We start from the raw sequence: 14,786 nt of genomic DNA on the forward strand, positions 1-14,786 counted from the left end.
AGAGGCAGGTGGGCCACAGGTGGCTCAGACAGTGGCTAGTGGTGTGGTAGTAAGAACAGGGAGATTTGCAGAGAGTCTAGGTCCTGAGTGTTCCAGGCCATGTGCAGGCAGAGGAGACAGCTGAGCAAAGGCTTCAGGCTGACACCCTCATATGCCTCAGTCCTTGGTGTGCCCACACCTGGGCCACCTTCCTCACTCTGTGACGCACCTGCTACATGCCAGGCATGCCTCTTGGCCCCGGCCCACAGTCATGCCAAGGGAGACAGCCAAGACCACGGTCTCCCTGGTATTAGGAGGTGCTGTGTAGTTTGAACTCCACTCACCCCCAGCCCACAGCCCTCACCCATCCACACAACTCCCAGCAGGCCCCAAGAATTTAAATGTTCCAAGTTCACTGAAGCCCCTGCATGCGGATCTCCAGCCCAGACCTCTCCCTCACTGCCTGTACACATTCTCAACAGCCTCCCTCAAGTCTGCTTCTGCATTTCTAACAAGTGTCTGAAGCCCAGCGTCCTGAAAGCAAAATGAGCCCATACGGTCCCCCTCTACAAAGGCTGTTTCTACTCCTCACCCAGCTTCCAGGCAAAAACCCAGACATCATCCTATTTTCCCTTCACTGTCCACAGACATGCATACACTGCCCAATCCATTGCCAAGGCCTTCTGGCCTCAATGGAAAAAAAGGGGAGGAGGAGAGGAGGAGGAGGACAGGCGGTGGTGGCCTGTAATCCCAGCACTTGGGAGGCAGAGGCAGTTCAGACCTCTCAGAGTTTAAGGCCAGCCTGGTCTACAGAGTGAGCTCCAGGGCAACCAGTGCTACACAGAGAAACCCTGTCTTGAAAAACAAAACAAAACAAAAAACAAAAAGGGGGTGAGCAGGAAGCACATATCCCAACTAGGCCACTTCCTCCAGCCATTCACCTGCTCAACTCCTTTTCTGGACATGGTTTCCTTTATAAGAGTTGCTGTGGTCATGGCATCTCTTCACAGCCATAAAACTCTAAGACAGAAGTTGGTACAAGGAGTTGGGTATTGCTGTGAAAAGCCAGACCATAATTTTGTTTGGACGAATGTGGACTTTGGGACTTTGGATTAGGAAAGCAGTTGAATTTTTTAAGTGGGGCTTAATAAGCTATACTAGTAGGAACATGGAAGACAGTGGTGCCGAGGGTGCTTTGAACTGTGGGGGCCCAGGTCAAGAGGTTTTAGAGGAGAAGAATTTTAGTATGTGGCATCAAGACTTTTCTTATGATATTTTGGCAAAGAATATGGCTGCTTTTGCCTTTATCTGAAAAGTCCACCTGAAGTTAAATTGAAGAGTTCCAGATTAATTGCACTGACAGAGGAAATCTCAAAACAGACTAGTATTGACTCGGTCATATGGCTACTAGTGTTCACTCCTATTCAGATCTATAATGAAAAGGAGCAAGCTGAGCAAGGAAAAATACAAAATGTAGAGTTTGAGGAGAAAAGGGGGCACCAGGAAGTGGAATGGAGCTAAGTCCTGTGTTCAAGGAGATGAATAGTTCAAAGAAAAGCCTGATGTTACATGGAACAAAGGGAGTGTGACCTCAGGGCAAGACCCCACCCAGCTAAGCTTCCAACTTGTGAAAAGGAATTAAAGGAAAGCTTAGGCCCAGGTTTGGCGGTGCCCGACTTTAAGGCAAACACTCCAGAGGCAGAGGCAAGCAGATCTCTGAGTTTGAGGCCAGCCTGGTCTGCAGAGTTCCAGGACAGTTGAGCTTAGGCAGTGAAGGAAACCATCAAAAACAGAAAGCTGGTGAAAATGTATTTGTACGAGGGGACCATGTTCCAGCCCCAGCAAGCAGCAGAATTTGGCAGTTTTTGGCCATGTGGTTATGGCTTTAGAGTCAAGGATAGAAGAAAGGGGATATGGAATCTCCCTCCACGACTAAGGAAAGCAGCTGAGGCCAGGTATGTGGCAGAGGTCTCCCTGAATGGAGGCCTAGAGAGGCCATTGCGTGAAGCTGTGAAGTTGAAGCCTTGATTGCCTTGGAGACCCCAAGATGTTGGAGAAGCCAGAGCCATTTGGATATCTGCTGAGGAAAGCTGCTAACAGGGCAACAGGGAGTGAAGCCAGCCCAAGAGAGAGAAGTGTGTTACAGTCAACAAAGCTGAAAGGAGTTGGAGATCTGAAGGGCATTTTGACATCAGAGGGTGAGATGTAGAGCTTGGAGTTTGTCCAGCTGGTTTTTGGTCTTGCTTTGGTCTAGTATTTCCTCACTATGCTTCCTTTCCTCCCTTTTGGAATGGTTGTAGCAGGAATCTTAAAAGTTCTTATTAATAAAATCAAACCCGAGGCCAGTTATTGGGGTCAATGCTGGTAGATCAGAGAGACAGAACAAGCCACAGCTATCTCACCTTGCCAGTTCCTCAGCTGGTCCTGTTTCCTCAGACTGGAAGCTTCTGTGTCCTCATCCCAATGGCTCTCAGCTGAACTGCTGCTTCAAAGCTTGAATGCTTAACCAGCCAAATGCTTAACCAGCCAAATGCTTCTAGTTTCTGGTCCTCACGCCTTATATATCTTTCTGCTTTCTACCACCACTCCCTTGGATTAAAGGCTGGCTTTCTGGGATTAAAGGCGTGTGTCACCATGCTTGGCTATTTCCAATGTGGCCTTGAACTCACAGAGATCCAGAGGGATTCTATCTCTGGAATGCTAGGATTAAAGGTGTGAGTGCCACCATTTTCTAGCCTTTGTATCTAGTGGCTGTCTGTTCTCTGACCCCAGATAAATTTATTAGAGTACACAATATTTTGGGGAACACAATACCACCACAAATGGTAGTGCATATCCTGTGCCATTGTATGTTGGAAGTATGTGATCTGCTTTTTTTATTTTGATTTTATAGGTGATTATAGTTAAGAGATAGTCTCAGAAGAGATTTTGGACTTTTAAGCAGGGTTGAGACTGTGATAGACTATGGGGACTTTTAAAGTTGAACTGAATACATTTCTGCATTATGATGTAGTTACAAGCCTATGGGGGCTAGGGTGTAGAATGTCGTGGTTTCGGTGAGAATGCCCCCCATAGACCCATAAGGAGTAGCACTATTAGAAGATGTGACCTTGCTGGAGTAGGTGTGGCCTTGTTGTTGGCTTTGAGGTCTTATATGCTCAAGCCAAGCCCAGTGTCACTCTCTCTTCCTGCTGCTTGCCAATCTGGATGTAGAACTCTCAGCTACTTCTCCAGCACCATGTCTGCCTGCATGCCCCCATGCTTCCCTCCATGATGACAATGTACTAAACCTCTGAAACAGTAAGCCATCCCTAATTAAATGTTTTCCTTTATAAGAGTTGCTATGGTCATGGCATCTCTTCACAGCAATAGAACACTGACTAAGACAGAGGCTTAAAACATCAACTTGCGTGGGTCTCTGTGAGTTCCAGGCCAGCCTGGTCTACAGAGTGAGTGCCAGGACAGGTTCCAAAGCTACAAAGAGAAACCTTGTCTTGAAAAAAAAAACAAAACAAAACAAACAAAAAATAACAACAAAAACATCAACTTGTTCTGTTACAGTTCTGAGGACCAGGAGTCCACAAGCAGTCCCACCAGGCTAAGGTGAAGGTATGTCAGGCTAGTTCCTTCTGGAACCTCCAGAGGGACAGTCTGTTTCTTCCCATTCTCAGCATCTAGTGGCTGCCTGCATGCCTTGGCGCACAGCCCCTTCCTCCATGTTCAAAGAACTCTAGTGTCATTTGGTCTGCTTACATCACCTCCTCGGGGCCAAAGCCCCAGCTGCCTTCACCTCCCAAGAAACCTGTGAAGATATTGATTGGTTTTACCTGGCCAGGTGGAGAGAACCTTCTACTCTCAAAATCCTTTACCTGGTCACATCGTCTACGCTGCCAGGTAAGGGAGGAAGCACAGGTATTGAGATGTGGGGGAGGATCAGGCAGTCAGGACTGTCCTTCAGCCTGACACGGGCAGTTTCCATGTTTGCTCTAGCCTGTCCTCCACCTGGCCCAGGACTTGGTGCCCTAAGGGTGCTTGACACACTTGATAAATGAACACAGTGAATGAACGGAGAAAGGATGCAGTGTCAGGTTGGCCATTAGAGGCGCCAGGGTCCAAAACAGGCCAGCTGTGAGGTCAGCAGTGAAAACTGGGGCTCCTGAGACTCCTTCCCCTCCACTCACCATGACAGAGAATATTCTCTGTAATAAATAAGAGATCAAACCAGGCAAGTCGGTGCAGCGCAGGAGTAAGGCAGCAGGAGCTAAAAAGGAAGAGCCTCCACCTCCTGGGGACTGGGGACTGAGCATGGAGGGTTAACGTCCCCAGACATTCACCTCCCGCACCTTGGCCCAGCTGTGCACATGGCAGGATGCTGTTTCCCAGTGACCACTCTCCCAGTCCTGGGGTAATTCATCAGAGAACCCCAGATGCTATTCTGGGGTAGTTAACAGAAACTTGGTCCCTGCCCCCAAGGGGATGCAAGGCCACACCCTGGGCACTGAAACATCCTACATCATGTGCCCCTTTCCCCATAAGGCTGTCCCATGAGCTCTCCTGGCCTTGGGCTTGTGTTCCCCTGGGATTCTGCTGCCACCACCTTCTCCCATCACTTCCTGTCCTGCCAAATATTGCTGAGAAGTTGATGCCTGGAAGGTGGCCACTGGGAGGTAGTGGGTGGTTCAAACTGGAGAGTGTTTGGTAGGGGGAGGGGGAGGAATTAGGTTACAGCCAGCTGAGGGCTGAGGACACCATGGGAGGTGAGGATTATCAGAGAGAAACAAAGCAGCATGAACAGAAGTGATTTCTACAATCCACTGTTCCTGTCTGTGCCGGGCTGCACCGTGTGTGTGTGTGTGTGTGTGTGTGTGTGTGTGTGTGTGTGTGTGTGTGTGTGTGTGTGTGTGACTCATGAACTCCTTAATTCTTTTTCTGTGCTGGTGAGGTGACGACTATGAAAGCCACTTTACAGGCAAGGAAACCAAGGCACAGAGAAAGAAAGGAACTTACCAAGGTGGGCAGCTGCAAACAAAGTCAGAAAGTGAATGAACTGTGTCTAGGCTCTTTCTTCTAGAAATCTGACTCAAAGAGAAAATAAGGAAGTGTGGGAGATGGACTATATTCAAGGGACTCTATGGATGGGGATATAATTTCCTATATACACAGATGCCCCTCCACTTACAGTGCGAATTACAGCCTGTCATAGGTGGACGTGATCAGAGACCTATAAAAATGTACCTGTCCTGCTGAGTGTCACAGCTTAGTACGAAGCCACTGGAGAACATCAGCTGTCTTCCCTCATCAGCATGTGGCTGCCTGTTGCTGCCATTACTGCTGCTGGCCTGCATCAAGAAAGAGAAGTATGCTGCAAACTGCTAGGTGGGCAAAATCAAAATTCTCTACAGAAGTGGAGCTGCTCCTGAATATGAATCACTTTCGCACCACAGTTAAGTTAAAAGTTAGAAGCTGAACCACCGTAGGTCAGAGACTGTCTATAAAAGAGCAGACAGATGCATTGATAGGTGGGACTCGGGTGACAGAGAGGCAGAATCCAGGGGCTGGGGGCTGGCCAGGCCCAGAAGAAAGGGAGAATGGGGTGGTGACCCAGATGCCTGGCATGCTGGTCAGCTGACCTGGGGACAAATAACAGGCTAGAGTCACGTGGTGTCACTAATCACCGTGTACAAATGGGTCCTACAGGCTTATCTGTTAGGTCCTCCCAGCAAACCATGAAATGGGTGTAGAAGAAACAGTCAGGTATGTGTTGTGGGACACTGTATCTGGGAGATATGAATAAGTATCTACTGGATAGAGCACCAATAACAAACCTAAGTCATTATACCACCAAATTTGGTCCAATTTGGTGAACTTATTAGTTTATTAGGGTTCCTTACCAAAGTATGGGTGAGGGATTATTCACAGAGGCATGGATGATGCAAAGGCAGTTGCACCATCCAATCCACCCTCAGATCATGAAAGCCGCAACCTTCTGCACAACCTACAGGCAGCTCAACAGATAGAAGAATCTCTTCTCCTCAGCAGTCTTTACTACTTACATAACTTTGTCGAGGGAGGGGCCTTGTGATAAGTTTCAGGGACTTCCTAAGACTTGTGAGTTGTTTATTTCCTGAGCTTTAAGGAGTCTCTCTTTATAACTTCATGAGTCTTAGGGAGCTTCTCTCTGGAATGGAATATTTCATTCAAATCAGAGGAAATTGCTACACAATGATGTGGAGAAGTCATGTGACTATATTCAAAGGGCAAGAAGTAGCTGCCAGAGCTGAGGACCACACTCGTTTGTCCCACAGACCCCTCTCTGATCCTTGTCAGACTCCCAATCTCTTCCTCCCTCCCTTCCTCCCTCCCTCCTTTCCTTCACATCTTCCGGCCTGTCCACCTGATTTCCTTCCCTCCTCTTTTTGATTGAAGCCAGGGCCTCCTGCACATTAGGCAAACCTTGTACCGCTGAGCTCTATTCCGAACCCTCTACGCTCTTGTTTTAAAGACGGCAGATTGGATTAGGGCCCGCCCTAAGAACCACATTTCACTTAATCATCTCTTCAAAAAGTGCTGTTTCCACCGGGCAGTGGTGGCACATGCCTTTAATCCCAGCACTCGGGAGGCAGAGGCAGGTGGATCTCCGTGAGTTTGAGGCCAGCCTGGTCTACAAAGTGAGATCCAGGACAGGCTCCAAAGCTACACAGAGAAACCCTGTCTACAAAAACAAAAACAAAAACAAAAACAAAAGGTGCTTTTTCCAAACATTGTCACATTCTGAGGGACCAGGGGCGGCAACATCAACCCATGTCATTGGTCACAGGGGATACATTTAACCCCATATAGGAGGCAACTGAGGAAATGGGATGAAGGAGCTCTTTGATGACTAGGCAGAGAGACAGACAGGCTCTTATCAAGGACTCAATCATAGAAGTATTTTTGGGGTGGGCGGCAAGATGGTAGGCAGAAATTGGTATGGTTTCATGGAAATTCCAAGCTCCCTGAGGGCGCCTAGACCCTGGAAAACAGAGAACCTAACTGCAAAGACATGAAGACTCAAGAGAAATATGGGGAGGACTGATAGGTCTCATTCTGTTTTTGTGTTCTGAGGCAGTACTTCACTACACAGCCCAAGCTGGCCTGGACCTCATGATCCTCCTGCCTCCGTGTCTGGAGTGCTGGGATGACAGGCACCACCACACCCAAGTAGAAGCTCTGATCGTAGGACTACCTTCCAGAAGACTCCTCAGGGGCCTGAATTCGAATCCCCCTGAAGTGGAGACAGAATAAAGATAAATGGTGGCTTGGCCTTCCCACTTGGAAAGACTTGGAAGAATTTAGAGTGCCGTGGCGGAGCTTCTGATCGGACTGAATCGGGCACTGTCGTCTGTCACACCTGGACAGTGTCATGACCTCTCCAGGCCCAGTTTCCTTTAGAAGCAGGTGTCAAACTCCCAGGGTCCTTGTGAGATTACTGGGGACACTATGGGGACAGCTAGGGCGGAGCCTGGCTGGTGACAGTGCACGGTACACAGAATGCTGAAGTTATGGTGTTTAGGGTAGACTCTGCCCCAGCTCCGAGTCCATGGCTGGGGGTCTTGTCTCGTCATGTGCCTAAATTCTTCATTTTTCTCCACGAAACTCATCACAACTGACAAGCTCTTACTTCACTTTCTAGTGGCTGTGTCCTCTCCCCTGTCTCCCAGAGGGTGGCTCAAGAGGAACAAGGCCTTTCGTATGCTGTGCTCACCAACACCTAGAAAGATATCTCATGTTTCAGAAGAGCTTGTCCAGGTAGTGCACGCCTATGGTCCCGGCTACTTGGCTGGCTGAGGCAGGAGGATCATCTGAGCTGGAGAGTTTAAAACAAACCTGGGTTAAATAGAAAGATATTATTTATAAAATAAATCAATAAATAAACTTTGAAGTGAGCTGAGCTGAGGGACAGGTAGTGTGGGACAAGTGTACAGGATACAGCCAGCTCTAGGAAGCGGCAGGGTCCTGGAGTCTCCAGAAGGTGGGAGATGGGGTTTTCTCCCCTCTTTTCCCTAGGGTCACCAACCCTGCCTGGACTGCTTTGGGTCAGACCAAACTGTTCTGAGGGGAAGGCAGGGGGAGATGAAGAGTCAAGCCTTGGCCTGAGCAGCTGTATGTGGAAGGCAGATTGCTCCCCCTGCAGCCTGTCCATTTCTGACTCAGGGAACTGAAACACATCATTTCATGGCTTCTGGTTACCAGAGGAAACCCCAGTATGGGAGATGATGGCCTGGGGCATGCCTTTGTCATGACCCCCAACCCTGAGCTGGATAGAGTACAGTCGTCCTTCAGTATCGTGGGGATGGGCTCTGAGACATGCCCCACACCATATGACTTACATGAAATGGCACAGTATCTTTTGTAACCTCCACATGCTCCTGCATGCTTGAGAACATCTCTAGATTACTGAAAATGTCTAATACAATGTACGTGCTACATAAATAACTGTCATACCATATAGTTTAGGTATAAACAATAAATAAACAAGGGAAAGAGTCTGTACATGTTCATCACAGATGCAAATCTTTTCCACGTATTTTTAATCAGCAGTGAGTTAGATCTGAGAGCACAGAACCCTGGCAGATACAGAGAGCCTCTGCCCGGCCCCCCACAGCCACGGTGAGAAGCACAGCTCGCTGTCCACCTTTCCTAAGAACCTTCCTCAGTAGCTCCTCTGGACATCCTCCAGTGTGTACAGGTCCCCCCTGTGGAGGGCTCAGAAGTGGACATACTCCAGGCGTGTTCTGAATGGTACAGATGTAGGAGTGCACAGAACACCCTGTAGGCAGATTTTCCTGTCCTGCCTGCCAGCTCCCAAAGAACCACACGGAGACTTATTAAGAAAGCTCAGCCGATAGCTTAGGCTTGTTTATAGCTAGCTCCTATGACTTAACCCATTTCTATTCATCTAGCTCATCTTTCCTTTTCTGTAAAATGGAAGCAGCATGCCTCAGCTCGTGGTCCTCACATGCCCCTGGGGCAGAAGGCCACGTTCAGATCAGGGCCAGAGTTCTGCCCCCAGCTAATCCTGCAGGATGGGTTCTTATCTCTACAGCTGGCAGAGCTGGAGCAGATCAGGGTCAGGGTGAAGAAATGCCAACTGCCCTTTATCTCTGAAAACACCCAGGGTCTGCTAAGGAAAGAATAAGACCAAGGTCCATCAAAACTGGCCAGAGTCTTGCCTGGCATCCAGCCCACACATGTAGCATTAGTAAGCACCATCGAAGCCTGGCCTGGGGTGTATGTGGGGACCCCAGGTGTGAACAAGGCAAAGGTGTCTCCTAGAAGATCAGCCTAAAGAGAAAGGGAGCCCTGGACTCAGTCATTGTGCAGAAAGACCATGACCGTGGCCCACATAGGATGCTCCATGTATTGGTCTATTTTCCATCACTATAAAGAAATATCTGAGAGAATTAATGTATGGGAAGAAAGGTTCCCCACGGCTCATAGTTTGGACTGTTTCAGTTTGTAAACCATGGTCTCTTTGCTCTCACATAAGGCAGGGCGGAGGGGGTTATCCTGGTTGGAAGACACAGTAGAAGGAAACCATGACATCACAAAGCAGGGGGCAAAGGAGAAAAGGAGCAGCCCAGGGTCCCACAGTCTCCATCCAAGGGACCCTCCAATGTCCTAAGGACCACCTACTTAGTCCCACATCCTAAAGGTTTTTCATCAGCTCCCCCCAGCCCAGTAACGCCACCCTGAGGACCAGACTTCAACACGGTGGACACATGCCTACACCATAGCACTCCATGAAATGGGGACTTCAGAAAACTTGTTAGAAAGTTATTTATAGTTTGCCTGAAATTCACATTAAACTGAGCGTTGTGTATTTTTATTTAGTAGCTATGGGGTAGTGGGAGCACATACCTAAGCCAGCCACTCTGGAGTTCAAATTCCAATTCTGTTTATTTCCTGCATGACCAAAAATCAATCACTTAATTTCTCTGTTATCACATCAATTATAAAGTTCTATTTCTACCAGACTATTGTTTACGTGTATGGCGCCTTTCTAATTACTTGTTATATTTTATGTACTTGTCTTATGTTTCTCAACAACGTAAAAATATTGAAATAACATATCCATTAAACGAGATAAAGTATGCAGATGTCTCCTGGCATGCGAGTTTGCATGTTGTAAGTGCTCATTTTCTAAGGGAACACAGATAGTCCAATAGGAATCCCAAATGTTAAGACATCAAAGAAGACAGTCCATCCTGTGGGCAGAATCGGTGCAGACTTCATAGAGGAAGTGATGTGGGAAATGACAGGAAGTGGCTGATGTGTACAAGCCAGGCTGTATTCCTTCAGCAGAGCCCCAGTGAGACCAACATATCCCAGGTGTTCTGAGCACTGGGCTACAGATGTCTGCGGTGGGACATTAGCTCTCGGCTGTCCTTGGTCCCCCACTGAGGCTGGCTCCCTACCTTCCTGCCACTTTAGCCCGCCTCACCCCTCACCTGCCAGCCTGGCCTGCAGCTTACTACCCCACTAGATCTCAGGAAGGAATGCACAGGGCTCCTGCATGGCCAGATGGAGACCTGGGAGAGAGAGAACATTTTGGAACTCATGTCTGGAGAGGTCCTCGGGGTCAGAGCCTGCTGTGTGGTATGTTGGAGTCAGGAGCACAGGCCTCTCAGGTCACTAGAGAGCCAGGAAGGCTGCCAAACAGAGAAGAGATGGAGCCAGCTTCTCTTTGCTAGGTCAGACCAGTTGATGTGTACTGGGTGCCTCCTGTGATGGTCCCCAAAGCCATGGGCTGTAGACTGGGTCTCCAGGAGTCGCATTTTAAATGAAACGCCCGCCCCTCAAGTCTTGTGTGTTTAAACACTCAGTCCTCTACTTTAGAAGGTTATGGAACCTTTAGGAGTTGGCACCTAGCTAGAGGAAATGGGGCACAGGGACAGGACCTGGGGTTTTATATTTTATAGCTCAGCCCACTCTTATAGCCCATGTCCACTCTACTCTTCCACCAAAAGTGTCCTGGCTGCACACTCCTGCTACCAAGGAGATCCTTCCCAACCATAATGGACTGCATGCCCTCAAACTAGACCTCCCTCCCTTAAACTGCTCCCTGTCAGGAGGTTCTACAGCAGCCTGTGGTACTATTGGCTCGGTGGTATCTTTAGGAAATGAGCCTCGGGCAGGAAGTGATGTCACTGAGGGTGGGCCATGGAGAGGATATTGGGTCCTGCACTACCCGCCCCTACTTCCTGACTTCCATAAAGTGAGCAGCCTCCTCTACCATGTTCTCCTACCACAACGCTCCACCTCACCTCAGGGTCAAACAACCAGGGTCCGAAACCTCTGAACCCGTGAGCTGAAATAAGCCTTGTCTCCCTTCAAGTTGACTTTCTCAGGTACTGATCTTAGTGTTATGAATTTGCACAAGTGGGGAACCCCCAGCTGGCCAGGCTAGGGTACCCCACATGTGATAGAAAACATGCTGGGCAGATGCAGCGGTGGGTGGGTGGGGCGTAGAAAGTCATTCACACCTAGGCGCTGTATCCACGTGGAGAGTTTATTATAATAGAGAGATGAAGAGAAAGATAGAAAGAGGGAGACAAGGAAGGAAGAGAAGGGAGAGAAAGCAGAGGTGCACACACCTCGTGGGAATGGAAAGAGAGGAAGGGGAAGAGTTTTTCCTTAAAATGAGGCTTTTACATCAAGACGAAGGGTGGCCCCAAGGGGTGGGATTTCAAGGGGCGGGTCAGAATATTAACTCTTAGCAATGGAAAGGTCCTTGTCCCGTCTGCTAAGTGCTGGGGCACAGGCACTAAGAAGTATCCCTGGGTCTCACCCTCTGAGCCTGGTCTGTAAGAAGACACAGCACTGCCCATCCACGATCACACTTGCGAGTGTAACAAGGGCAATAAGAGGAGTTAGAAAGCTCATGCTGACAGCTGCAAAGGAAAAAGCCCAGGCGGAAGGAGCCAAAGCAGGTGACAGAAACTCCCGGGGAGCCAGGCTGCAGGGAGGTGCTGACAGTGTGGCCTGGAGGGGACACGAGCTAGAAGCTGTGGGCACAGTCGGTGGAATGAGGTGAGAGAGTCTGGGCAGGGCGGAGCTGAGGGCACCAGTGTCCTGGGAAAAACTGCTGAAGGTGGGCAGTGCCTAACACAGTAGGGGAGCAAGGCCAGGGGTGACAGATCCTCCAGTTCACCCCAACACCCGTGATGCTTTCTGGTGGAGGAGCGCCCCACCCCCACCCCCACCCCACCCCCGTGCACAGGGCTAAATATGCCCAAGGGTCATACAACCAGTGACCGAGAGGCTCGGCGGGCAAGACCACACTGCCACCTGCCGAATTACACCCTCAACGCCCACAGTGACAAGGTAAAACACATGACGTTCTGTAGCTTCTTCCTCCACCTTGCCTCACTGGCCTGTCCCCATCGCATTTCCTGGTCACCTCTACAATAAGCTACTTGTACTTGGATCCTGGTGTTTAGATCCAGAACTCGGTTAGGGATGGACCTCCCCACCCCAGGGAGTATTCTAGAAATATTCCTGGAGGACCACAAGGAAGGGCTCACTCTGGCACCGGGCAGAGACCAGCTTTTCCCCTTGTAAACTCGTCCAGCGCTTCCGAACACCTAGCCAGGGTGGGTTTAGCTCTGCTAGGGAGGGCCTAGCTCCTATACCCCTGCCTGGGGTGGGCTCATGGCTAGGGTCCGTTCAGGATGCTGGGCATTCTCTGGGCTCTGCTGACTCACAAGGAGCACCGGGGATGGCAATCACAGAGGAGGGGGTGGGGCTTGCACAGTCTCAGCACCCTTGCATCTACTAGGCCCGGAGTCCCACTCCTGAGTCCTGTTCTCCAGTCCCAGTGAGTGGCTCTGCTCCCGGCATCACAGGAAGAGGAGGGACTCCCAGCTGGGCTCGGTCACGCCCGACTTCTGGTCAATAGCATTTCTAGGAAGGTCACTCTACAGGGTGGGGTGGCCAGAAAGTTTCAGGGCAGGTCTGAGTCAGGAAACTGTGGGCCACGTTATGGCCTGAGCACTGGATCAACATAGGCCTAATCACTGGACGGTGACCAGCTCAGGAGAGGCACCTGGGAAATCTGGGGGATCTGCTCCCTCCGCCACCACAGCTGGGGCCACGTTTGTCACCTGAGAGACCTGGAAAGTCATCCAAGCTCTGTCACTGACTCTCAGTTTCCTCCTGAGGAGAGTGTGGCAACAGGAGTCTCTTGAGTCTCTCTTGAGAAACTGCCACACGCCCAACCAAATCCTGGCTGTGAACCCAGAAGTAAGTGTGATTCAAGCCCTGTGCTCACAGAGACCTCACAGGCTGGAGCAAGTCAGGACTTTCAGGGGACAAAGGGAGGCAGGAGTGTGTCTGCCTGGGGACATGTAGAGAGAAAGCATGAGGGACCCTCAGGACCCTGGGAGTTCTCTAAAGCCTGAGGTATACAGGAGAGGGAGGCCAGTACCGGGAGTGGCTAGAAGTGAAGGCTCCCTGAACACACCCGGTAGTTTCTGGAGTGAGACCATGAGGAGCAGGCCTTGTGAGGTGGCCTTTCAGGACAGTGGCCCTGATCCCTGCAGAGGCCTTGCTGGGCAGACAGGCAGGGGAGTGAGGGAAGGCATGTCAGGAGATGGCGGGCTGAGCCAGAACAGGCATGTGAAGGGATAGAAGGTGTCAGAAAGGTATTGGAGGCCTCTGTGCCGAAACGCCCCAGGACCTGGCTGCTACCTAGAAAGAGAGAGGCAAGGCCATATCCAGGTTCCAAACTGGAGACTGAGCAGTGGGCAGCGTGAGGCCCCAGGAAGCAAAGGAGGAGATGAGCAAGTGGCCAGGGCTACCAGGGCTTGTGCTGAGGGGGGCTGGATGCTGTGTGACCTCCCGAAGTGGATACCCCCTGAGACTGAGTAGGGTCAGCCTGGGACTCACGACACAGGCAGACCCAAGGCAGGCCTGGTGCTTCCTCCCTAGAGGAAAGGAAGCTGAATGGGTCTTGGTCCAATGGCCCCCCAGCCCTAAATGACCTCACCCTGCAAAAGACGCCAAACTGATCTACCCAAGGTGGAACAGTAAATCCATTTCCAAGGTCAAACCCTGCCTCCACCCGGGACCCCTTCTCCTGCTTCCTCCTCAGCTGATGTAAAAGCAAATGGCGCCGAGTATGAGCCTTCCTCACATCAGCACAACAAGATGCTTAGTCAATCAAATAGCTGAGCCCAGCTAACGCAGCGTGCGGCTCCGCGAAGAGGGTTCTTTCCAGGGGAAATGTTATCATTTTCCATTTCTGTTTAATGAATCATGGGAATTATAGCAACATTACAAATGGCTCTCTGTACAGGCTATTACTTTGTTTCTGCAGGGTTCTAATGGCAGACCTGCTTCATTGGGGGCTCAGCCTGCCCCCCTCCCCCAGGCTGCAGAGAACAATGGTATTATTATAAGTGGTCCCTTTACAAGGATCTGCCCGGGAGGGATGGTGACCCAGGCCTCTTGAATTGAGTGCAGACTAAATCAAGTGGGAATCCCTCAGCAGTGACTGATCAGGGAAATTTCTGGGGAGTCCTTTCAAGGACCAGAAAAACCCCAAGATAGAAAGGTAGATATAGGAGGGAAGCCGGGGAGCCTTCTGAGCTGGACAGTTGGGGGGGTGGGGGAGGACAGTGAACAAGACAGACTTGACCTCTGAGAGGAGGTCAAAGCTGGGATGTGGGTAGCAGATACTGACATCCCTAACCAAGGCTGCCCTGAGTGCTGGGCTGGCTCCGGCCAGGGCAGATCCCAGAAGGAGCTTCCAGTCCCTATCTATG

Source organism: Peromyscus maniculatus, chromosome 2, assembly GCF_049852395.1.
Source record: "Peromyscus maniculatus bairdii isolate BWxNUB_F1_BW_parent chromosome 2, HU_Pman_BW_mat_3.1, whole genome shotgun sequence".
Classification (NCBI taxonomy): domain Eukaryota; kingdom Metazoa; phylum Chordata; class Mammalia; order Rodentia; family Cricetidae; genus Peromyscus; species Peromyscus maniculatus.